The sequence below is a fragment of the Pseudophryne corroboree genome, unplaced genomic scaffold, assembly GCF_028390025.1.
Source record: "Pseudophryne corroboree isolate aPseCor3 unplaced genomic scaffold, aPseCor3.hap2 scaffold_149, whole genome shotgun sequence".
Taxonomy (NCBI): domain Eukaryota; kingdom Metazoa; phylum Chordata; class Amphibia; order Anura; family Myobatrachidae; genus Pseudophryne; species Pseudophryne corroboree.
In genome coordinates, this window is record NW_026968120.1 from 1,169,465 (window position 1) to 1,191,486 (window position 22,022).

Sequence of the window (22,022 nt, forward strand, 5' to 3'; positions counted from 1 at the left end):
CATATGGTGATGTCATCCAAGCAGTGGGTCAAAGTTGGCTTCAACCCTCGTCTGCATATGAAAAGAGAAAAGGGGCGTGCAGGGCATGGCGGCCTTTTGCAGCGCTTGGATGACCCCTAGTTTGCATTACACACCTCCTCCCTCCTTCGGTGTGGGGCTCATGTTGGCTATGCCCCAGCCCCTGAAGCATTCAAGCTGATTTCTTGCAGCAGCTGGGCACTGTAACTGCTCCAGAGCTACTCTGTAAGGCAAGTAAAACGGTGTGGGCCCTGCAGCACTACCTGTAGTTCGCATTGTGCGTTGGAAGGCACGAAGTAAGCAGACGGCAGAAGTCAGGATAGTGCGCAAGGGCATAGAAGGGAGCGGCTCAAGAAAAGAGAAGTGGAAACAGACAGCAAACTAGGCTGGAGAGAGACCTGAGACAAAGAGATCTGAATTATACGAGAGCCGACGAGGGGAAACACAAATAATGGAGTCAAGTTTCCCACATTTGGGGAAATCGCAGGAGCAGCACACCCAGAGTGCAATGGTTGAGCCTTGCCCTGGGAGAAGCACCTTCATGATCATAGTATCTCACCTGGCAGGTAAGTAGGAGTTGGGCTAGAGCTGGGGAGGGTCGCTGCTCGGGTTCCCCCCTGTGAAGTGAAGGAGATCCAACTGATGCAGCACCAGGGAACTCTCGAAAGAAGAACAAGGCTAGAGGAAGATCTGAGACAAAGAAATCTGACTTTTACCAGAGCTGACCAGAGCAAAGCACAAACACAGTCCCCCACTACCACAAATAATGCAGTCGAGTTTCCCACATTTGGGAAAATCACAGGGGCCAGCATACCCAGAATGCAATGAATGAACCTCACCCTGGGAGAACAATCTTCATGACCATGGTATCTCCTATGCAAAATAAGTATGATTTGGGATAGGGCTGATGAGGGCCGCTGCTCAGGCACATCTCTGTCAAGTAAAGGAGATTCAACTGAGGCAGCACAAGGGAACTCTCATCTGGGGACAACAACTGCAGGGAGACGACATCTTTTCAGATGAACATGGGAGGGCGGAAGGCTGCCTAATACTGAAGCACCATCAAATATCAAACCATGGCCCTCATTCCGAGTTGATCGCTCGCAATGCGATTTTAGCAGAGTTACACACGCTAAGCCGCCGCCTACTGGGAGTGAATCTTAGCTTATTGCGATTACAAACTACTTAGCAGTTTCAGAGTAGCTTCAGACTTACTCGGCATCTGCGATCAGTTCAGTGCTTGTCGTTCCTGGTTTGACGTCACAAACACTCCCAGAGTTCGCCCAGACACTCCCCCGTTTCTCCGGCCACTCCTGCGTTTTTTCCGGAAACTGTAGCGTTTTTTCCCACACGCCCATAAAACGGCCTGTTTCCGCCCAGTAACACCCATTTCCTGTCAATCACATTACGATCGCCGGAGCGAAGAAAAAGCCGTGAGTAAAAATACTTTCTTCATTGTAAAATTACTTGGCGCAGTCGCAGTGCGAATATTGCGCATGCGTACTAAGCAGAATTTCACTGCGATGCGATGAAATTTACAGAGCGAACGACTCGGAATGAGGGCCCATATGCAACAACTAGTACAAGCACTCCTGGGGGAAGGTCTGCAGCAGACGGATTTGCATACGGTGATGTTATCCAAGCAGTGGGCCAAAGTTGACTGGAACCCTCATCTGCATATGAAAAGAGAAAAGGGGCATGCAGGGCATGGCGGCCTTTTGCAGTGCTTGGATGACCCCTAGTTCGCATTAAACACCCCCACCCTCCTTTGGTGTGGGGCTCATGTTGGCCATGCCCCATCCCCTGATGCATTCAAGCTGATTTCTTGCAGCAGCTGGGCACTGTAACAGCTCCAGAGCTGTTCTGTAAGGCAAGTAAAAGGGTGTGGGCCCTGCAGCACCACCTGTTGTTCGCATTGTGCGTTGGAAGGCACAAATTAAGCAGACGGGAGGAGAAGTCAGGATAGTGCGCAAGGGCATTCTTTTCTCTTAGTCCGGGGGCAAGGCTTCAAAATGGGGTCTGCAACGGAGGAGACACAGGGGGCGTGGTCACTAGAGATGAGCGCCGGAAATTTTTCGGGTTTTGTGTTTTGGTTTTGGGTTCGGTTCCGCGGCCGTGTTTTGGGTTCGACCGCGTTTTGGCAAAACCTCACCGAATTTTTTTTGTCGGATTCGGGTGTGTTTTGGATTCGGGTGTTTTTTTCCAAAAAACCTAAAAAACAGCTTAAATCATAGAATTTGGCGGTCATTTTGATCCCAAAGTATTATTAACCTCAAAAACCATAATTTCCACTCATTTTCAGTCTATTCTGAATACCTCACACCTCACAATATTATTTTTAGTCCTAAAATTTGCACCGAGGTCGCTGTGTGAGTAAGATAAGCGACCCTAGTGGCCGACACAAACACCGGGCCCATCTAGGAGTGGCACTGCAGTGTCACGCAGGATGGCCCTTCCAAAAAACCCTCCCCAAACAGCACATGACGCAAAGAAAAAAAGAGGCGCAATGAGGTAGCTGTGTGAGTAAGATTAGCGACCCTAGTGGCCGACACAAACACCGGGCCCATCTAGGAGTGGCACTGCAGTGTCACGCAGGATGTCCCTTCCAAAAAACCCTCCCCAAACAGCACATGACGCAAAGAAAAAAAGAGGCGCAATGAGGTAGCTGTGTGAGTAAGATAAGCGACCCTAGTGGCCGACACAAACACCGGGCACATCTAGGAGTGGCACTGCAGTGTCACGCAGGATGTCCCTTCCAAAAAACCCTCCCCAAACAGCACATGACGCAAAGAAAAAGAAAAGAAAAAAGAGGTGCAAGATGGAATTGTCCTTGGGCCCTCCCACCCACCCTTATGTTGTATAAACAGGACATGCACACTTTAACCAACCCATCATTTCAGTGACAGGGTCTGCCACACGACTGTGACTGATATGACGGGTTGGTTTGGACCCCCACCAAAAAAGAAGCAATTAATCTCTCCTTGCACAAACTGGCTCTACAGAGGCAAGATGTCCACCTCATCATCATCCTCCGATATATCACCGTGTACATCCCCCTCCTCACAGATTATCAATTTGTCCCCACTGGAATCCACCATCTCAGCTCCCTGTGTACTTTGTGGAGGCAATTGCTGCTGGTCAATGTCTCCACGGAGGAATTGATTATAATTCATTTTAATGAACATCATCTTCTCCACATTTTCTGGATGTAACCTCGTACGCCGATTGCTGACAAGGTGAGCGGCGGCACTAAACACTCTTTCGGAGTACACACTTGTGGGAGGGCAACTTAGGTAGAATAAAGCCAGTTTGTGCAAGGGCCTCCAAATTGCCTCTTTTTCCGGCCAGTATAAGTACGGACTGTGTGACGTGCCTACTTGGATGCGGTCACTCATATAATCCTCCACCATTCTTTCAATGGGGAGAGAATCATATGCAGTGACAGTAGACGACATGTCCGTAATCGTTGTCAGGTCCTTCAGTCCGGACCAGATGTCAGCATCAGCAGTCGCTCCAGACTGCCCTGCATCACCGCCAGCGGGTGGGCTCGGAATTCTGAGCCTTTTCCTCGCACCCCCAGTTGCGGGAGAATGTGAAGGAGGAGATGTTGTTGACAGGTCGCGTTCCGCTTGACTTGACAATTTACTCACCAGCAGGTGTTTGAACCCCAGCAGACTTGTGTCTGCCGGAAAGAGAGATCCAAGGTAGGCTTTAAATCTAGGATCGAGCACGGTGGCCAAAATGTAGTGCTCTGATTTCAACAGATTGACCACCCGTGAATCCTTGCTAAGCGAATTAAGGGCTCCATCCACAAGTCCCACATGCCTAGCGGAATCGCTCCGTGTTAGCTCCTCCTTCAATGTCTCCAGCTTCTTCTGCAAAAGCCTGATGAGGGGAATGACCTGACTCAGGCTGGCAGTGTATGAACTGACTTCACGTGTGGCAAGTTCAAAGGGCATCAGAACCTTGCACAACGTTGAAATCATTCTCCACTGCGCTTGAGACAGGTGCATCCCACCTCCTATATCGTGCTCAATTGTATAGGCTTGAATGGCCTTTTGCTGCTCCTCCAACCTCTGAAGCATATACAGGGTTGAATTCCACCTCGTTACCACTTCTTGCTTCAGATGATGGCAGGGCAGGTTCAGTAGTTTTTGGTGGTGCTCCAGTTTTCTGTACGTGGTGCCTGTACGCCGAAAGTGTCCCGCAATTCTTCTGGCCACCGACAGCATCTCTTGCACGCCCCTGTCGTTTTTTAAAAAATTCTGCACCACCAAATTCAAGGTATGTGCAAAACATGGGACGTGCTGGAATTGGCCCAGATTTAATGCACACACAATATTGCTGGCGTTGTCCGATGCCACAAATCCACAGGAGAGTCCAATTGGGGTAAGCCATTCCGCGATGATCTTCCTCAGTTGCCGTAAGAGGTTTTCAGCTGTGTGCGTATTCTGGAAACCGGTGATACAAAGCGTAGCCTGCCTAGGAAAGAGTTGGCGTTTGCGAGATGCTGCTACTGGTGCCGCTGCTGCTGTTCTTGCGGCGGGAGTCCATACATCTACCCAGTGGGCTGTCACAGTCATATAGTCCTGACCCTGCCCTGCTCCACTTGTCCACATGTCCGTGGTTAAGTGGACATTGGGTACAACTGCATTTTTTAGGACACTGGTGAGTCTTTTTCTGACGTCCGTGTACATTCTCGGTATCGCCTGCATAGAGAAGTGGAACCTAGATGGTATTTGGTAACGGGGGCACACTACCTCAAGAAATTGTCTAGTTCCCTGTGAACTAACGGCGGATACCGGACGCACGTCTAAAACCAACATAGTTGTCAAGGCCTCAGTTATCCGCTTTGCAACAGGATGACTGCTGTGATATTTCATCTTCCTCGCAAAGGACTGTTGGACAGTCAATTGCTTGGTGGAAGTAGTAAAAGTGTGCTTACGACTTCCCTTCTGGGATGACCATCGACTCCCAGCAGCAACAACAGCAGCGCCAGCAGCAGTAGGCGTTACACGCAAGGATGCATCGGAGGAATCCCAGGCAGGAGAGGACTCGTCAGAATTGCCAGTGACATTGCCTGCAGGACTATTGGCATTCCTGGGGAAGGAGGAAATTGACACTGAGGGAGTTGGTGGGTGGTTTGCGTGAGCTTGGTTACAAGAGGAAGGGATTTACTGGTCAGTGGACTGCTTCCGCTGTCACCCAAAGTTTTTGAACTTGTCACTGACTTATTATGAATGCGCTGCAGGTGACGTATAAGGGAGGATGTTCCGAGGTGGTTAACGTCCTTACCCCTACTTATTACAGCTTGACAAAGGGAACACACGGCTTGACACCTGTTGTCCGCATTTCTGGTGAAATACTTTCACACCGAAGAGCTGATTTTTTTGGTATTTTCACCAGGCATGTCAACGGCCATATTCCTACCACGGACAACAGGTGTCTCCCCGGGTGCCTGACTTAAACAAACCACCTCACCATCAGAATCCTCCTGGTCAATTTCCTCCCCAGCGCCAGCAACACCCATATCCTCCTCATCCTGGTGTACTTCAACACTGACATCTTCAATCTGACTATCAGGAACTGGACTGCGGGTGCTCCTTCCATCACTTGCAGGGGGCGTGCAAATGGTGGAAGGTGCATGCTCTTCACGTCCAGTGTTGGGAAGGTCAGGCATCGCAACCGACACAATTGGAGTCGGACTCTCCTTGTGGATTTGGGATTTCGAAGAACGCACAGTTCTTTACGGTGCTACTGCTTTTGCCAGCTTTAGTCTTTTCATTTTTCTAGCGAGAGGCTGAGTGCTTCCATCCTCATGTGAAGCTGAACCACTAGCCATGAACATAGGCCAGGGCCTCAGCCGTTCCTTGCCACTCCGTGTGGTAAATGGCATATTGGCAAGTTTACGCTTCTCCTCCGACAATTTTATTTTAGGTTTTGGAGTCCTTTTTTTACTGATATTTGGTGTTTTGGATTTGACATGCTCTGTACTATGACATTGGGCATCGGCCTTGGCAGACGACGTTGCTGGCATTTCATCGTCTCGGCCATGACTAGTGGCAGCAGCTTCAGCACGAGGTGGAAGTGGATCTTGATCTTTCCCTAATTTTGGAACCTCAACATTTTTGTTCTCCATATTTTAATAGGCACAACTAAAAGGCACCTCAGGTAAACAATGGAGATGGATGGATTGGATACTAGTATACAATTATGGACGGGCTGCCGAGTGCCGACACAGAGGTAGCCACAGCCGTGAACTACCGCACTGTACTGTGTCTGCTGCTAATATATAGACTGATTGATAAAGAGATAGTATACTCGTAACTAGTATGTATGTATAAAGAAAGAAAAAAAAACCACAGTTAGGTGGTATATACAATTATGGACGGGCTGCCGAGTGCCGACACAGAGGTAGCCACAGCCGTGAACTACCGCACTGTACTGTGTCTGCTGCTAATATAGACTGGTTGATAAAGAGATAGTATACTCGTAACTAGTATGTATGTATAAAGAAAGAAAAAAAACCACGGTTAGGTGGTATATACAATTATGGACGGGCTGCCGAGTGCCGACACAGAGGTAGCCACAGCCGTGAACTACCGCACTGTACTGTGTCTGCTGCTAATATAGACTGGTTGATAAAGAGATAGTATACTCGTAACTAGTATGACTATAAAGAAAGAAAAAAAAACCACGGTTAGGTGGTATATACAATTATGGACGGGCTGCCGAGTGCCGACACAGAGGTAGCCACAGCCGTGAACTACCGCACTGTACTGTGTCTGCTGCTAATATATAGACTGGTTGATAAAGAGATAGTATACTCGTAACTAGTATGTATGTATAAAGAAAGAAAAAAAAACCACGGTTAGGTGGTATATACAATTATGGACGGGCTGCCGAGTGCCGACACAGAGGTAGCCACAGCCGTGAACTACCGCACTGTACTGTGTCTGCTGCTAATATAGACTGGTTGATAAAGAGATAGTATACTCGTAACTAGTATGTATGTATAAAGAAAGAAAAAAAAAACCACGGTTAGGTGGTATATACAATTATGGACGGGCTGCCGAGTGCCGACACAGAGGTAGCCACAGCCGTGAACTACCGCACTGTACTGTGTCTGCTGCTAATATAGACTGGTTGATAAAGAGATAGTATACTCGTAACTAGTATGACTATAAAGAAAGAAAAAAAAAACACGGTTAGGTGGTATATACAATTATGGACGGGCTGCCGAGTGCCGACACAGAGGTAGCCACAGCCGTGAACTACCGCACTGTACTGTGTCTGCTGCTAATATAGACTGGTTGATAAAGAGATAGTATACTACTAATATTATATATACTGGTGGTCAGGTCACTGGTCACTAGTCACACTGGCAGTGGCACTCCTGCAGCAAAAGTGTGCACTGTTTAATTTTAATATAATATTATGTACTCCTGGCTCCTGCTATAACCTATAACTGGCACTGCAGTGCTCCCCAGTCTCCCCCACAATTATAAGCTGTGTGAGCTGAGCACAGTCAGATATATATATACATTGATGCAGCACACTGGGCTGAGCAGTGCACACAGATATGGTATGTGACTGAGTCACTGTGTGTATCGTTTTTTTCAGGCAGAGAACGGATATATTAAATAAAACAAACAACTGCACTGTCTGGTGGTCACTGTGGTCGTCAGTCACTAAACTCTGCACTCTCTTCTACAGTATCACAGCCTCAGGTCAATCTCTCTCTCTCTCAACCCTAATCTAAATGGAGAGGACGCCAGCCACGTCCTCTCCCTATCAATCTCAATGCACGTGTGAAAATGGCGGCGACGCGCGGCTCCTTATATAGAATCCGAGTCTCGCGAGAATCCGACAGCGTCATGATGACGTTCGGGCGCGCTCGGGTTAACCGAGCAAGGCGGGAGGATCCGAGTATGCTCGGACCCGTGAAAAAAACATGAAGTTCGTGCGGGTTCGGATTCAGAGAAACCGAACCCGCTCACCTCTAGTGGTCACAGCAGCTTTTCTCTACAGTCTGCACCAGCAGGAGCCTACACCATTTTTTATGATCACGCTGAACTGCAGTGCGACTGCAATTACAGCATGGTCAAGAAGGGAGGCGTCATGCTGGGTGGCCATGCCCTGTCACTGTGCAGGAGCCAGCACCGCTCACACACTAGTCCCCGGGTGCAGCCCCCAACCCCCGGGACACCCGGAGCAACAAAATGTAGATTCAGGCCACCAGGCCACGCCCCTACCTATGAAACCATGCCTCCTTTTTACCATTGCGCTGTTTATCTGCGCGCACTGCATTACAATCTCCCTCGCCACCTCTCTGGGTGTCACCAGTGATAGTGACACCTCTGCCATGCTTGTAGCAGCTGGTCCTAAGATCTACGCCTCAAGCCCTGAGTGTTTGCCCTTGTGACTTGTTGATCGTCATAGCGAAGCAGATGCTTACAGAAAACTGCAGGGGCTTAGATTGAAAATAAAAAAAATTGATGGGTATAAGGTAGAGAGGAGCGGGTTCGGTTCTCCGAGAACCGAATTCCCCACGAACTCCACGTGGTTTACACTGGTCCGAGGCAGGCTCGGTTGTTCCCGCCTGACTTGGAAAACCTGAACAAGGGAAAATGTCATCATCCCGCTGTCAGATTCTCGTGAGATTCGGATTCCATATAAAGAGCTGCGCGTTGCTGCCATTTTTACTCGTGCATTGAAGAGAGAGCGGAGAGGACGTGGCTATGTTCTCTCAGTGGAAATCTCAATATCAGTGCTCAGTATCAGTGGTTACTTATTGCTGCTCAGTAATACTAGTAGTGTGTCTCTCCTGCTCAGTGTCAGTTCTCAGTAGTATCCTCATCAGTGCTCAGTATCACTGCTCATTGTCTTGTGCTGCATTGTGGTGCTCAGCATACTACAGTACATTACTAATAGTCCAGTGCTGCATCTTGCTGCTCAGTGTCAGTTCTAGTATCCTCATCAGTGCTCACTATCACTGCTCATTGCATTGTGGTGTTCTGTATACTACAGTAACATAGTAATATAGTATATATAGAGGAGCGGGTTCGGCTCTCCGAGAACCGAATTCCCCACGAACTCCACGTGGTTTACACTGGTCCGAGGCAGGCTCGGTTGTTCCCGCCTGACTCGGAAAACCTGAACAAGGGAAAATGTCATCATCCCGCTGTCGGATTCTCGCGAGATTCGGATTCCATATAAAGAGCTGCGCGTTGCCGCCATTTTTACTCGTGCATTGAAGAGAGAGCGGAGAGGACGTGGCTATGTTCTCTCAGTGGAAATCTCAATATCAGTGCTCAGTATCAGTGGTTACTTATTGCTGCTCAGTAATACTAGTAGTGTGTCTCTCCTGCTCAGTGTCAGTTCTCAGTAGTATCCTCATCAGTGCTCAGTATCACTGCTCATTGTCTTGTGCTGCATTGTGGTGCTCAGCATACTACAGTACATTACTAATAGTCCAGTGCTGCATCTTGCTGCTCAGTGTCAGTTCTAGTATCCTCATCAGTGCTCACTATCACTGCTCATTACATTGTGGTGTTCTGTATACTACAGTAACATAGTAATATAGTAACATATAGTAACATAGTTTTTGAGGTTGAATAGAGGCAAATTGCCCATCGTGTTCAACCTGTTTTAAGTTGTGATGATTCTACATACTTGCTGAATAATGTTTTATGACTAGTTAGCTACTATAACTCATGTTACCCCCGGATTAACCATGTTGATATTTTAAGTATTATAACCTTGGATAGCTTTTTCATTCAGAAATGTATCCATTCCTTTTTTAAATCCAATTACAGAGTCCGCCATTACCACCTTCCCTGGCAGGGAATTCCACATCCTGATTGCCCTAACAGTGAAGATCATAGTATCTCACCTGGCAGGTAAGTAGGAGTTGGGCTAGAGCTGTGGAGGATTGCTGCTCGGGCACCCCCTGTCAAGTGAAGGAGATCCAACTGAGGCAGCACAAGGGAACTCTCGAAAGAAGAACAAGGCTAGAGGAAGATCTGAGACAAAGAAATCTGACTTTTACCAGAGCTGACCAGAGGAAAGCACAAACACAGTCCCCCACTACCACAAATAATGCAGTCGAGTTTCCCACATTTGGGGAAATCACAGGGGTCAGCATACCCAGAGTGCAATGAATGAACCTCACCCTGGGAGAACAATTTTCATGACCATGGTATCTCCTATGCAAAATAAGTATGATTTGGGATAGGGCTGGGGAGGGCCGCTGCTCAGGCACATCTCTGTCAAGTAAAGGAGATTCAACTGAGGCAGCACAAGGGAACTCTCATCTGGGGACAACAACTGCAGGGAGAACACATATTTTCAGATGAACATGGGAGGGCAGAAGGCTGCCTAATACTGAAGCACCCCCAAACAACAAACCAAATGCAACTACTAATGCAAGCATTCCTGGGGGAAGGCCTGCAGCAGACGGATTTGCATATGGTGATGTCATCCAAGCAGTGGGTCAAAGTTGGCTTCAACCCTCGTCTGCATATGAAAATAAAAAAGGGGTGTGCAGGGCATGGCGGCCTTTTGCGGCGCTTGGATGACCCCTAGTTCGCATTAAACACCTCCACCCTCCTTCGGTGTGGGGCTCATGTTGGCTATGCCCCAGCCCCTGAAGCATTCAAGCTGATTTCTTGCAGCAGCTGGGCACTGTAACAGCTCCAGAGCTGCTCTGTAAAGCAAGTAAAAGGGTGTGGGCCCTGCAGCACTACCTGTAGTTTGCATTGTGCGTTGGAAGGCACAAAGTAAGCAGACGGGGAAGTCAGGATAGTGCACAAGGGCATAGAAGGGAGCGGCTCAAGAAAAGAGAAGTGGAAACAGACAGCAAACTAGGCTGGAGAGAGACCTGAGACAAAGAGATCTGAATTATACGAGAGCCGACCAGAGGAAACACAAATTATGTAATCAAGTGTCCCACATTTGGGGAAATCGTAGGAGCAGCACACCCAGAGTGCATTGGGTGAGCCTTGCCCTGGGAGAAGCACCTTCCTGATCATAGTATCTCACCTGGCAGGTAAGTAGGAGTTGGGCTAGAGCTGGGGAGGGTCGCTGTACGGGCACCCCCCTGTCAAGTGAAGGAGATCCAACTGAGGCAGCACAAGGAAACTCTCGAAAAAAGAACAAGGCTAGATGAAGATCTGAGACATAGAAATCTGACTTTTACCAGAGCTGACCAGAGGAAAGCACAAACACAGTCCCCCACTACAACAAATAATGCAGTCGAGTTTCCCACATTTGGGGAAATCACAAGGGTCAGCATACCCAGAATGCAATGAATGAACCTCACCCTGGGAGATCAATCTTCATGATAATGGTATCTCCTATGCAAAATAAGTATGATTTGGGATAGGGCTGGGGAGGGCCGCTGCTCAGGCACATCTCTGTCAAGTAAAGGAGATTCAACTGAGGCAGCACAAGGGAACTCTCATCTGGGGACAACAACTGCAGGGAGAACACATATTTTCAGATGAACATGGGAGGGCAGAAGGCTGCCTAATACTGAAGCACCCCCAAACAACAAACCAAATGCAACTACTAATGCAAGCATTCCTGGGGGAAGGCCTGCAGCAGACGGATTTGCATATGGTGATGTCATCCAAGCAGTGGGTCAAAGTTGGCTTCAACCCTCGTCTGCATATGAAAATAAAAAAGGGGTGTGCAGGGCATGGCGGCCTTTTGCGGCGCTTGGATGACCCCTAGTTCGCATTAAACACCTCCACCCTCCTTCGGTGTGGGGCTCATGTTGGCTATGCCCCAGCCCCTGAAGCATTCAAGCTGATTTCTTGCAGCAGCTGGGCACTGTAACAGCTCCAGAGCTGCTCTGTAAAGCAAGTAAAAGGGTGTGGGCCCTGCAGCACTACCTGTAGTTTGCATTGTGCGTTGGAAGGCACAAAGTAAGCAGACGGGGAAGTCAGGATAGTGCACAAGGGCATAGAAGGGAGCGGCTCAAGAAAAGAGAAGTGGAAACAGACAGCAAACTAGGCTGGAGAGAGACCTGAGACAAAGAGATCTGAATTATACGAGAGCCGACCAGAGGAAACACAAATTATGTAATCAAGTGTCCCACATTTGGGGAAATCGTAGGAGCAGCACACCCAGAGTGCATTGGGTGAGCCTTGCCCTGGGAGAAGCACCTTCCTGATCATAGTATCTCACCTGGCAGGTAAGTAGGAGTTGGGCTAGAGCTGGGGAGGGTCGCTGTACGGGCACCCCCCTGTCAAGTGAAGGAGATCCAACTGAGGCAGCACAAGGAAACTCTCGAAAAAAGAACAAGGCTAGATGAAGATCTGAGACATAGAAATCTGACTTTTACCAGAGCTGACCAGAGGAAAGCACAAACACAGTCCCCCACTACAACAAATAATGCAGTCGAGTTTCCCACATTTGGGGAAATCACAAGGGTCAGCATACCCAGAATGCAATGAATGAACCTCACCCTGGGAGATCAATCTTCATGATAATGGTATCTCCTATGCAAAATAAGTATGATTTGGGATAGGGCTGGGGAGGGCCGCTGCTCAGGCACATCTCTGTCAAGTAAAGGAGATTCAACTGAGGCAGCACAAGGGAACTCTCATCTGGGGACAACAACTGCAGGGAGAACACATATTTTCAGATGAAAATGGGAGAGCAGAAGGCTGCCTAATACTGAAGCACCCCCAAACAACAAACCAAACGCAACAACTAGTACAAGCATTCCTGGGAAAAGGTCTGCAGAAGACGGATTTGCATACGGTGATGTCATCCAAGCAGTGGGCCAAAGTTGGCTGGAACCCTCATCTGCATATGAAAAGTGAAAAGGGGTATGCAGGGCATGGCGGCCTTTTGCGGTGCTTGGATGACCCTTAGTTTGCATTAAACACCTCCACCCTCCGTCGGTGTGGGGCTCATGTTGGCTATGCCCCAGCCCCTGAAGCATTCAAGCTGATTTCTTGCAGCAGCTGGGCACTGTAACAGCTCCAGAGCTGCTCTGTAAGGCAAGTAAAAGGGTGTGGGCCCTGCAGCACTACCTGTAGATTGCATTGTGCATTGGAAGGCACAAAGTAAGCAGACAGGAGGAGATGTCAGGATAGTCCACAAGGGTATTGAAGGGAGGGGCTTAAGAAAAAAGAAGTGGAAACAGACAGCAAACTAGGCTGGAGAGAGACCTGAGACAAAGAGATCTGAATTATATGAGAGCCGACCAGGGGAAACACAAATTATGCAGTCAAGTTTCCCACATTTGGGGAAATCGCAGGGGCAGCACACCCAGAGTGCATTGGGTGAGCCTTGCCCTGGGAGAAGCACCTACATGATCATAGTATCTCACCTGGCAGGTAAGTAGGAGTTGGGCTAGAGCTGGGGAGGGTCGCTGCTCGGGCACCCCCCTGTCAAGTGAAGGAGATCCAACTGAGGCAGCACAAGGGAACTCTCGAAAGAAGAACAAGGCTAGAGGAAGATCTGAGACAAAGAAATCTGACTTTTACCAGAGCTGACCAGAGGAAAGCACAAACACAGTCCCCCACTACCACAAATAATGCAGTTGAGTTTCCCACATTTGGGGAAATCACAGGGGTCAGCATACCCAGAATGCAATGAATGAACCTAACCCTGGGAGAACAATCTTCATGACCATGGTATCTCCTATGCAAAATAAGTATGATTTGGGATAGGGCTGGGGAGGGCCGCTGCTCAGGCACATCTCTGTCAAGTAAAGGAGATTCAACTGAGGCAGCACAAGGGAACTCTCATCTGGGGACAACAACTGCAGGGAGAACACATATTTTCAGATGAACATGGGAGGGCAGAAGGCTACCTAATACTGAAGCACCCCCAAACAACAAACCAAATGCAACAACTAGTAAAAGCATTCCTGGGAGAAGGTCTGCAGAAGACGGATTTGCATACGGTGATGTCATCCAAGCAGTGGGCCAAAGTTGGCTGGAACCCTCATCTGCATATGAAAAGAGAAAAGGGTTATGCAGGGCATGGCGGCCTTTTGCGGCGCTTGGATGACCCCTAGTTCGCATTAAACACCTCCATTCTCCTTCGGTGTGGGGCTCATGTTGGCTATGCCCCAGCCCCTGAAGTATTCAAGCTGATTTCTTGCAGCAGCTGGGCACTGTAACAGCTCCAGAGCTGCTCTGTAAGGCAAGTAAAAGGGTGTGGGCCCTGCAGCACTACCTGTAGTTCGCATTGTGCGTTGGAAGGCACAAAGTAAGCAGACGGGAGAAGTCAGGATAGTGCGCAAGGGCATAGAAGGGAGCGGCTCAAGAAAAGAGAAGTGGAAACAGGCAGCAAACTAGGCTGGAGAGAGACCTGAGACAAAGAGATCTAAATTATACGAGAGCCGACCAGGGGAAACACAAATTATGCAGTCAAGTGTCCCACATTTGGGGAAATCGCAGGAGCAGCACACCCAGAGTGCAATGGGTGAGCCTTGCCCTGGGAGAAGCACCTTCATGATCATAGTATCTCACCTGGCAGGTAAGTAGGAGTTGGGCTAGAGCTGGGGAGGGTTGCTGCTCGGGTACCCCCCTGTCAAGTGAAGGAGATCCAACTGAGGCAGCACAAGGGAACTCTCAAAGAAGAACAAGGCTAGAGGAAAATCTGAGACAAAGAAATCTGACTTTTACCAGAGCTGACCAGAGGAAAGCACAAACACAGTCCCCCACTACCACAAATAATGCAGTCGAGTTTCCCACATTTGGGGAAATCACAGGGGTCAGCATACCCAAAATGCAATGAATGAACCTCACCCTCGGAGAACAATCTTCATGACCATGGTATCTCCTATGCAAAATAAGTATGATTTGGGATAGGGCTGGAGAGGGCCGCTGCTCAGGCACATCTCTGTCAAGTAAAGGAGATTCAACTGAGGCAGCACAAGGATACTCCCATCTGGGGACAACAACTGCAGGGAGAACACATATTTTCAGATGAACATGGGAGGGCAGAAGGCTGCCTAATACATAAGCACCCCCAAACAACAAACCAAATGCAACAACTAGTACAAGCATTCCTGGGGGAAGTTCTGCAGAAGACGGATTTGCATACGGTGATGTCATCCAAGCAGTGGGCCAAAGTTGGCTGGAACCCTCATCTGCATATGAAAAGAGAAAAGGGGTATGCAGGGCATGGCGGCCTTTTGCGGCGCTTGGATGACCCTTAGTTCGCATTAAACACCCCCACCCTCCTTCGGTGTGGGGCTCATGTTGGCTATGCCCCAGCCCCTGAAGCATTCAAGCTGATTTCTTGCAGCAGCTGGGCACTGTAACAGCTCCAGAGCTGCTCTGTACGGCAAGTAAAAGGGTGTGGGCCCTGCAGCACTACCTGTAGTTTGCATTGTGCATTGGAAGGCACTTAAGAATAGAGAAGAGGAAACAGACAGCAAACTAGGCTGGAGAGAGACCTGAGACAAAGAGATCTGAATTATACGAGAGCCGACCAGGGGAAACACAAATTATGCAGTCAAGTTTCCCACATTTGGGGAAATCGCAGGAGCAGCACACCCAGAGTGCAATGGGTGAGCCTTGCCCTGGGAGAAGCACCTACGTGATCATAGTATCTCACCTGGCAGGTAAGTAGGAGTTGGGCTAGAGCTGGGGAGGGTCGCTGCTCGGGTACCCCCCTGTCAAGTGAAGGAGATCCAACTGAGGCAGCACAAGGGAATTCTCGAAAGAAGAACAAGGCTAGAGGAAGATCTGAGACAAAGAAATCTGACTTTTACCTGAGCTGACCAGAGGAAAACACAAACACAGTCCCCCACTACCACAAATAATGCTGTCGAGTTTCACACATTTGGGGAAATCACAGGGGTCAGCATACCCAGAATGCAATGAATGAACCTCACACTGGGAGAATAATCTTCATGACCATGGTATCTCCTATGCAAAATAAGTATGATTTGGGATAGGGCTGGGGAGGGCCGCTGCTCAGGCACATCTCTGTCAAGTAAAGGAGATTCAACTGAGGCAGCATAAGGGAACTCTCATCTGGGGACAACAACTGCAGGGAGAACACATATTTTCAGATGAACATGGGAGGGCAGAAGGCTGCCTAATACTGAAGCACCCCCAAACAACAAACCAAATGCAACAACTAGTGCAAGCATTCCTGGGGGAAGGCCTGCAGCAGATGGATTTGCATATGGTGATGTCATCCAAGCAGTGGGTCAAAGTTGGCTTCAACCCTCGTCTGCATATGAAAAGAGAAAAGGGGCGTGCAGGGCATGGCGGCCTTTTGCGGCGCTTGGATGACCCCTAGTTCGCATTAAACACCTCCACCCTCCTTTGGTGTGGGGCTCATGTTGGCTATGCCCCAGCCCCTGAAGCATTCAAGCTGATTTCTTGCAGTAGCTGGGCACTGTAACAGCTCCAGAGCTGCTCTGTACGGCAAGTAAAAGGGTGTGGGCCCTGCAGCACTACCTGTAGTTTGCATTGTGCATTGGAAGGCACAAAGTAAGCAGACGGGAGAAGTAAGGATAGTGCGCAAGGCCATAGAATGGAGCGGCTTAAGAAAAGAGAAGTGGAAACAGACAGCAAACTAGGCTGGAGAGAGACCTGAGACAAAGAGATCTGAATTATACGAGAGCCGACCAGGGGAAACACAAATTATGCAGTCAAGTTTCCCACATTTGGGGAAATCGCAGGGGCAGCACATCCAGAGTGCAATGGGTGAGCCTTGCCCTGGGAGAAGCACCTTCATGATTATAGTATCTCACCTGGCAGGTAAGTAGAAGTTGGGCTAGAGCTGGGGAGGGTCGCTGCTCGGGCACCCCCCTGTCAAGTGAAGGAGATCCAACTGAGGCAGCACAAGGGAACTCTCGAAAGAAGAACAAGGCTAGAGGAAGAACTGAAACAAAGAAATCTGACTTTTACCAGAGCTGACCAGAGGAAAGCACAAACACAGTCCCCCACTACCACAAATAATGCAGTTGAGTTTCCCACATTTGGGGAAATCACAGGGGTCAGCATACCCAGAATGCAATGAATGAACCTCACCCTGGGAGAACAATCTTCAAGACCATGGTCTCTCCTATGCAAAATAAGTATGATTTGGGATAGGGCTGGGGAGGGCCGCTGCTCAGGCACATCTCTGTCAAGTAAAGGAGATTCAACTGAGGCAGCACAAGGGAACTCTCATCTGGGGACAACAACTGCAGGGAGAACACATATTTTCAGATGAACATGGGAGGGCAGAAGGCTGCCTAATACTGAAGCACCCCCAAACAACAAACCAAATGCAACAACTAGTGCAAGCATTCCTGGGGGAAGGCCTGCAGCAGATGGATTTGCATATGGTGATGCCATCCAAGCAGTGGGTCAAAGTTGGCTTCAACCCTCGTCTGCATATGAAAAGAGAAAAGGGGCGTGCAGGGCATGGCGGCCTTTTGCGGCGCTTGGATGACCCCTAGTTCGCATTACACACCTCCACCCTCCTTCGGTGTGGGGCTCATGTTGGCTATGCCCCAGCCCCTGAAGCATTCAAGCTGATTTCTTGCAGCAGCTGGGCACTGTAACTGCTCCAGAGCTGCTCTGTAAGGCAAGTAAAAGGGTGTGGGCCCTGCAGCACTACCTGTAGTTTGCATTGTGCGTTGGAAGGCACGAAGTAAGCAGACGGGAGAAGTCAGGATAGTGCGCAAGGGCATAGAAGGGAGCGGCTCAAGAAAAGAGAAGTGGAAACAGACAGCAAACTAGGCTGGAGAGAGACCTGAGACAAAGAGATCTGAATTATACGAGAGCCGACCAAGGGAAACACAAATTATGCAGTCAAGTTTCCCACATTTGGGGAAATCACAGGGGCAGCACAACCAGAGTGCAATGGGTGAGCCTTGCCCTGGGAGAAGCACCTTCATGATCATAGTATCTCACCTGGCAGGTAAGTAGGAGTTGGGCTAGAGCTGGGGAGGGTCGCTGCTCGGGCACCCCCCTGTCAAGTGAAAGAGATCCAACTGAGGCAGCACAGGGGAACTCTCGAAAGAAGAACAAGGCTAGAGGAAGATCTGAGATAAAGAAATCTGATTTTTACCAGAGCTGACCAGAGGAAAGCACAAACACAGTCCCCCACTACCACAAATAATGCAGTCGAGTTTCCCACATTTGGGGAAATCACAGGGGTCAGCATACCCAGAATGCAATGAATGAACCTCACCCTGGGAGAACAATCTTCATGACCATGGTATCGCCTATGCAAAATAAGTATGATTTGGGATAGGGCTGGGGAGGGCCGCTGCTCAGGCACATCTCTGTCAAGTAAAGGAGATTCAACTGAGGCAGCACAAGGGAACTCTCATCTGGGGACAACAACTGCAGGGAGAACACATATTTTCAGATGAACATGGGAGAGCAGAAGGCTGCCTAATACTGAAGCACCCCCAAACAACAAACCAAATGCAACAACTAGTGCAAGCATTCCTGGGGGAAGGCCTGCAGCAGATGGATTTGCATATGGTGATGTCATGCAAACAGTGGGTCAAAGTTGGCTTCAACACTCGTCTGCATATGAAAAGAGACAAGGGGCGTGCAGGGCATGGCGGCCTTTTGCGGCGCTTGGATGACCCCTAGTTCGCATTACACACCTCCACCCTCCTTCGGTGTGGGGCTCATGTTGGCTATTCCCCAGCCCCTGAAGCATTCAAGCTGATTTCTTGCAGCAGCTGGGCACTGTAACTGCTCCAGAGACGCTCTGTAAGGCAAGTAAAAGGGTGTGGGTCCTGCAGCACTACCTGTAGTTTGCATTGTGCGTTGGAAGGCACGAAGTAAGCAGACGGGAGAAGTCAGGATAGTGCGCAAGGGCATAGAAGGGAGCGGCTCAAGAAAAGAGAAGTAGAAACAGACAGCAAACTAGGCTGGAGAGAGACCTGAGACAAAGAGATCTGAATTATACGAGAGCCGACCAGGGGAAACACAAATTATGCAGTCAAGTTTCCCACATTTGGGGAAATCGCAGAAGCAGCACACCCAGAGTGCAATGGGTGAGCCTTGCCCTGGGAGAAGCACCTTCATGATCATAGTATCTCACCTGGCAGGTAAGTAGGAGTTGGGCTAGAGCTGGGGAGGGTCGCTGCTCGAGCATCCCCCTGTCAAGTAAAGGAGATTCAACTGAGGCAGCACAAGGGAACTCTCATCTGGGGACAACAACTGCAGGGAGAACACATATTTTCAGATAAAAATCTTGGTCATGCTCTGGTTTCTCTTCAGAACGAACAAATCTTTCGCCTTTTACTAAAGATTTCCGTGGAGAGGAGCAAAACCGAGTTTTATCTCAATTTTTGCATGCCCCATCTTTTTGGGGTTTCTTTTATCGGTTTAAAGATAGAATGAGTGTGCTTTAATGTAAGCTCATTTGCATAGAAATGACAGTAAATGTTTGTTTCTTTTCAAACAGAACTTTCTTGACCACACTAATTGTTTGAAAGATCTGGGAGCACATGGAAAAGAGTACAAACCATGTTTATAGCAAGGGGAAGCCTGGTGAGAAATCTGCTTTCTTTCATTCAAATTGGGTGCTCACTTTGAGCTGAATGAGAACTGCTGGCATGGCACTCAGGCGACAGGTGGAATCTTGGTCATGCTCTGGTTTCTCTTCAGAACTAACAAATATTTCGCCTTTTATTAAAGATTTCCGTGGAGAGGAGCAAAACTGAGTTTTATCTCAATTTTTGCATGCCCCATATTATTGGGGTTTCTTTTATCAGTTTAAAGACAGAACGAGTGTGCTTTCTTGTTAGCTTTAATGTAAGTTTATTTGCATAACAATGACAGTAAATGTTTGTTTCTTTTCAAACAGAACTTTCTTGACCATGCTACTTGCTTGAAAGATCTGGGAGCACATGGAAAACAGTACAAACCATGCAGTATCACAAGAGCCTTTATTTGATCTTTCATGAAGATAGAGCAGAATTGAGGACACGTCAACAATTTCTGCCGAAGGTGGTTCATCTTTCCACATGGTGCCTTTGGCCACTGACACCTTCGTTGAGTCAAAGTCTCTGGCTGTGGTCAGAACTTTGAAAATTTATGTCACCAGAACGGTTCAGATTAGGAAAACAGAGGCTCTGTTTGTCCTGTATGCTCCCAACATGATTGGGTGTCCTGCTTCCATGCAGACCATTATGCGCTGGATCTGTGGTAAGATTCAGCATGCTCATTCCACGGCAGGATTGCCGTTACTGAATTAGGTGAAGACCCATTCTACTAGAAAGGTGGGTTCATCCTGGGCAGCTGGTCGGGGAGTCTCGGCATTGCAACTTTGCCGAGCAGCTATTTAGTAAACACTTTTGCTAAGTTTTACAAGTTTGATACCTTGGCTGATGATAACCTCAAGTTGGGTCATTCGGTGCTGCAGAGTCGTACGCACTCTCCCACCCGTTCAAGAGCTTTGGTATAACCCCATGGTTCTTAATGTGACCCCAGCATCCTCTAGTTCGTATGAGAAAATAGGATTTTAATACCTACCGGTAAATCCTTTTCTCTTAGTACGTAGAGGATGCTGGGCACCCGTCCCAGTCCATACTGTGTCTGCAGTTATTACTTGTGGTTATACACATGTTGTGTTACGGTTCTGGTCAGCTTTTTGCTGCAATTGTTCATGCCGTTGGCTTGTGTTCTGTTGAATGCCACGTTCTGCGGCATGCTTAAGGTGTGAGCTGGTAAGATGCTCACCTTAGTTTAACAATAAATCCTTTCCTCGAAATGTCCGTCTCCCTGGGCACAGTTCCTATAACTGGAGTCTGGAGGAGGGGCATAGAGGGAGGAGCCAGTTCACACCCTTTGAAAGTCTTAAAGTGCCCATGTCTCTTGCGGATCCCGTCTATACCCCATGGTTCTTAATGTGACCCCAGCATCCTCTACGGACTAAGAGAAAAGGATGCCCTTGTGTACTATCCTGACTTCTCCTCCCGTCTGCTTACTTTGTGCCTTCCAACGCACAATGCGAACTACAGGTGGTGCTGCAGGGCCCACACCCTTTTACTTGCCTTACAGAGCAGCTCTGGAGCTGTTACAGTGCCCAGCTGCTGCAAGAAATCAGCATGAATGCTTCAGGGGATGGGGCATGGCCAACATGAGCCCCACACCAAAGGAGGGTGGGGGTGTTTAATGCGAACTAGGGGTCATCCAAGCACTGCAAAAGGCCGCCATGCCCTGCATGCCCCTTTTCTCTTTTTATATGCAGATGAGGGTTCCAGCCAACTTTGGCCCACTGCTTGGATGACATCACCGTATGCAAATCCGTCTGCTGCAGACCTTCCCCCAGGAATGCTTGTACTAGTTGTTGGATATGGTTTGATATTTGATGGTGCTTCAGTATTAGGCAGCCTTCCGCCCTCCCATGTTCATCTGAAAAGATGTGGTCTCCCTGCAGTTGTTGTCCCCAGACGAGAGTTCCCTTGTGCTTCCTCAGTTGAATCTCCTTAACTTGACGGGGGAGGGGCTGCCCGAGCTGCCACCCTCCCCAGCCCTATCCCAACTCATACTTATTTTACATATTAGATCTCTTGATCATGAAGATTGTTCTCACAGGGTGAGGTTCATCCATTATATTTTAAAATAGGAAGGTACAAATTACATATTTGAATTGCATCTATGTGCTGGATTCAAATGTCCCCCCCCCCCTTCCTTTCTCAATTGTGCCCGTCAGCAGCTATTCTAAGGTTGCTGCCAATGGGTGTGACACATTAATTTCTTCTGTGGGGTACACTGGACTCCACAAGGATTCACATTGGGGTGTAGAGTAGGATCTTGATCTGAGGCACCAACCGGCTCAAAGCTTTTGACTGTTCCCAAGAAGCTCAGTGCATTCTCCTCTATAACCCCGCTTCCATGAACAGGGAGCTCAGTTTGTAGTTGGTGCCTTCAGTAGCAGGCCAATTAACAGGGGCCTGCCTCAGGCAGCCTATTCTTAGCTATTAATTTTGACAAGAAAAGAAGAACTTGTTTTATGAGAATCTACAAGGGCTGCAGCAGGCTAGGTCTAATAGACATCTT

The 22,022-nt window shown here is 48.6% G+C and overlaps 17 non-coding genes and 3 pseudogenes across 17 annotated transcripts; 2 read left to right on the plus strand and 18 right to left on the minus strand.

Moving 5' to 3' along the window:
- Positions 1 to 456: 456 nt before the first annotated feature.
- Positions 457 to 592, minus strand: LOC134998598 (U1 spliceosomal RNA; annotated as a pseudogene).
- Positions 593 to 744: 152 nt separating this feature from the next.
- LOC134998969 (U1 spliceosomal RNA) lies at positions 745 to 908 on the minus strand. Its single transcript, XR_010201130.1, has one exon. It is a non-coding gene; the product is annotated as a U1 spliceosomal RNA (small nuclear RNA).
- Positions 909 to 10,079: 9,171 nt separating this feature from the next.
- Positions 10,080 to 10,243, minus strand: LOC134998995 (U1 spliceosomal RNA). The gene has a single exon (XR_010201156.1). It is a non-coding gene; the product is annotated as a U1 spliceosomal RNA (small nuclear RNA).
- A 670-nt stretch (positions 10,244 to 10,913) lies between these two features.
- Positions 10,914 to 11,076, minus strand: LOC134998579 (U1 spliceosomal RNA). Its single transcript, XR_010200781.1, has one exon. It is a non-coding gene; the product is annotated as a U1 spliceosomal RNA (small nuclear RNA).
- Positions 11,077 to 11,228: 152 nt separating this feature from the next.
- Positions 11,229 to 11,392, minus strand: LOC134999003 (U1 spliceosomal RNA). The gene has a single exon (XR_010201164.1). It is a non-coding gene; the product is annotated as a U1 spliceosomal RNA (small nuclear RNA).
- Positions 11,393 to 12,062: 670 nt separating this feature from the next.
- On the minus strand, positions 12,063 to 12,225 carry LOC134998580 (U1 spliceosomal RNA). The gene has a single exon (XR_010200782.1). It is a non-coding gene; the product is annotated as a U1 spliceosomal RNA (small nuclear RNA).
- Positions 12,226 to 12,377: 152 nt separating this feature from the next.
- On the minus strand, positions 12,378 to 12,541 carry LOC134999004 (U1 spliceosomal RNA). Its single transcript, XR_010201165.1, has one exon. It is a non-coding gene; the product is annotated as a U1 spliceosomal RNA (small nuclear RNA).
- Positions 12,542 to 13,236: 695 nt separating this feature from the next.
- On the minus strand, positions 13,237 to 13,378 carry LOC134998528 (U1 spliceosomal RNA; annotated as a pseudogene).
- Positions 13,379 to 13,530: 152 nt separating this feature from the next.
- LOC134998776 (U1 spliceosomal RNA) lies at positions 13,531 to 13,694 on the minus strand. Its single transcript, XR_010200945.1, has one exon. It is a non-coding gene; the product is annotated as a U1 spliceosomal RNA (small nuclear RNA).
- A 692-nt stretch (positions 13,695 to 14,386) lies between these two features.
- Positions 14,387 to 14,528, minus strand: LOC134998397 (U1 spliceosomal RNA; annotated as a pseudogene).
- A 151-nt stretch (positions 14,529 to 14,679) lies between these two features.
- LOC134998787 (U1 spliceosomal RNA) lies at positions 14,680 to 14,843 on the minus strand. The gene has a single exon (XR_010200956.1). It is a non-coding gene; the product is annotated as a U1 spliceosomal RNA (small nuclear RNA).
- A 615-nt stretch (positions 14,844 to 15,458) lies between these two features.
- Positions 15,459 to 15,621, minus strand: LOC134998379 (U1 spliceosomal RNA). The gene has a single exon (XR_010200660.1). It is a non-coding gene; the product is annotated as a U1 spliceosomal RNA (small nuclear RNA).
- Positions 15,622 to 15,773: 152 nt separating this feature from the next.
- On the minus strand, positions 15,774 to 15,937 carry LOC134999093 (U1 spliceosomal RNA). The gene has a single exon (XR_010201256.1). It is a non-coding gene; the product is annotated as a U1 spliceosomal RNA (small nuclear RNA).
- A 671-nt stretch (positions 15,938 to 16,608) lies between these two features.
- LOC134998486 (U1 spliceosomal RNA) lies at positions 16,609 to 16,771 on the minus strand. Its single transcript, XR_010200719.1, has one exon. It is a non-coding gene; the product is annotated as a U1 spliceosomal RNA (small nuclear RNA).
- Positions 16,772 to 16,923: 152 nt separating this feature from the next.
- Positions 16,924 to 17,087, minus strand: LOC134998803 (U1 spliceosomal RNA). Its single transcript, XR_010200972.1, has one exon. It is a non-coding gene; the product is annotated as a U1 spliceosomal RNA (small nuclear RNA).
- Positions 17,088 to 17,758: 671 nt separating this feature from the next.
- LOC134998504 (U1 spliceosomal RNA) lies at positions 17,759 to 17,921 on the minus strand. The gene has a single exon (XR_010200736.1). It is a non-coding gene; the product is annotated as a U1 spliceosomal RNA (small nuclear RNA).
- Positions 17,922 to 18,073: 152 nt separating this feature from the next.
- On the minus strand, positions 18,074 to 18,237 carry LOC134998899 (U1 spliceosomal RNA). The gene has a single exon (XR_010201063.1). It is a non-coding gene; the product is annotated as a U1 spliceosomal RNA (small nuclear RNA).
- A 671-nt stretch (positions 18,238 to 18,908) lies between these two features.
- LOC134998347 (U1 spliceosomal RNA) lies at positions 18,909 to 19,071 on the minus strand. The gene has a single exon (XR_010200630.1). It is a non-coding gene; the product is annotated as a U1 spliceosomal RNA (small nuclear RNA).
- A 144-nt stretch (positions 19,072 to 19,215) lies between these two features.
- Positions 19,216 to 19,331, plus strand: LOC134998666 (U5 spliceosomal RNA). The gene has a single exon (XR_010200836.1). It is a non-coding gene; the product is annotated as a U5 spliceosomal RNA (small nuclear RNA).
- A 274-nt stretch (positions 19,332 to 19,605) lies between these two features.
- LOC134998733 (U5 spliceosomal RNA) lies at positions 19,606 to 19,721 on the plus strand. Its single transcript, XR_010200904.1, has one exon. It is a non-coding gene; the product is annotated as a U5 spliceosomal RNA (small nuclear RNA).
- The last annotated feature ends 2,301 nt before the right edge of the window (positions 19,722 to 22,022 follow it).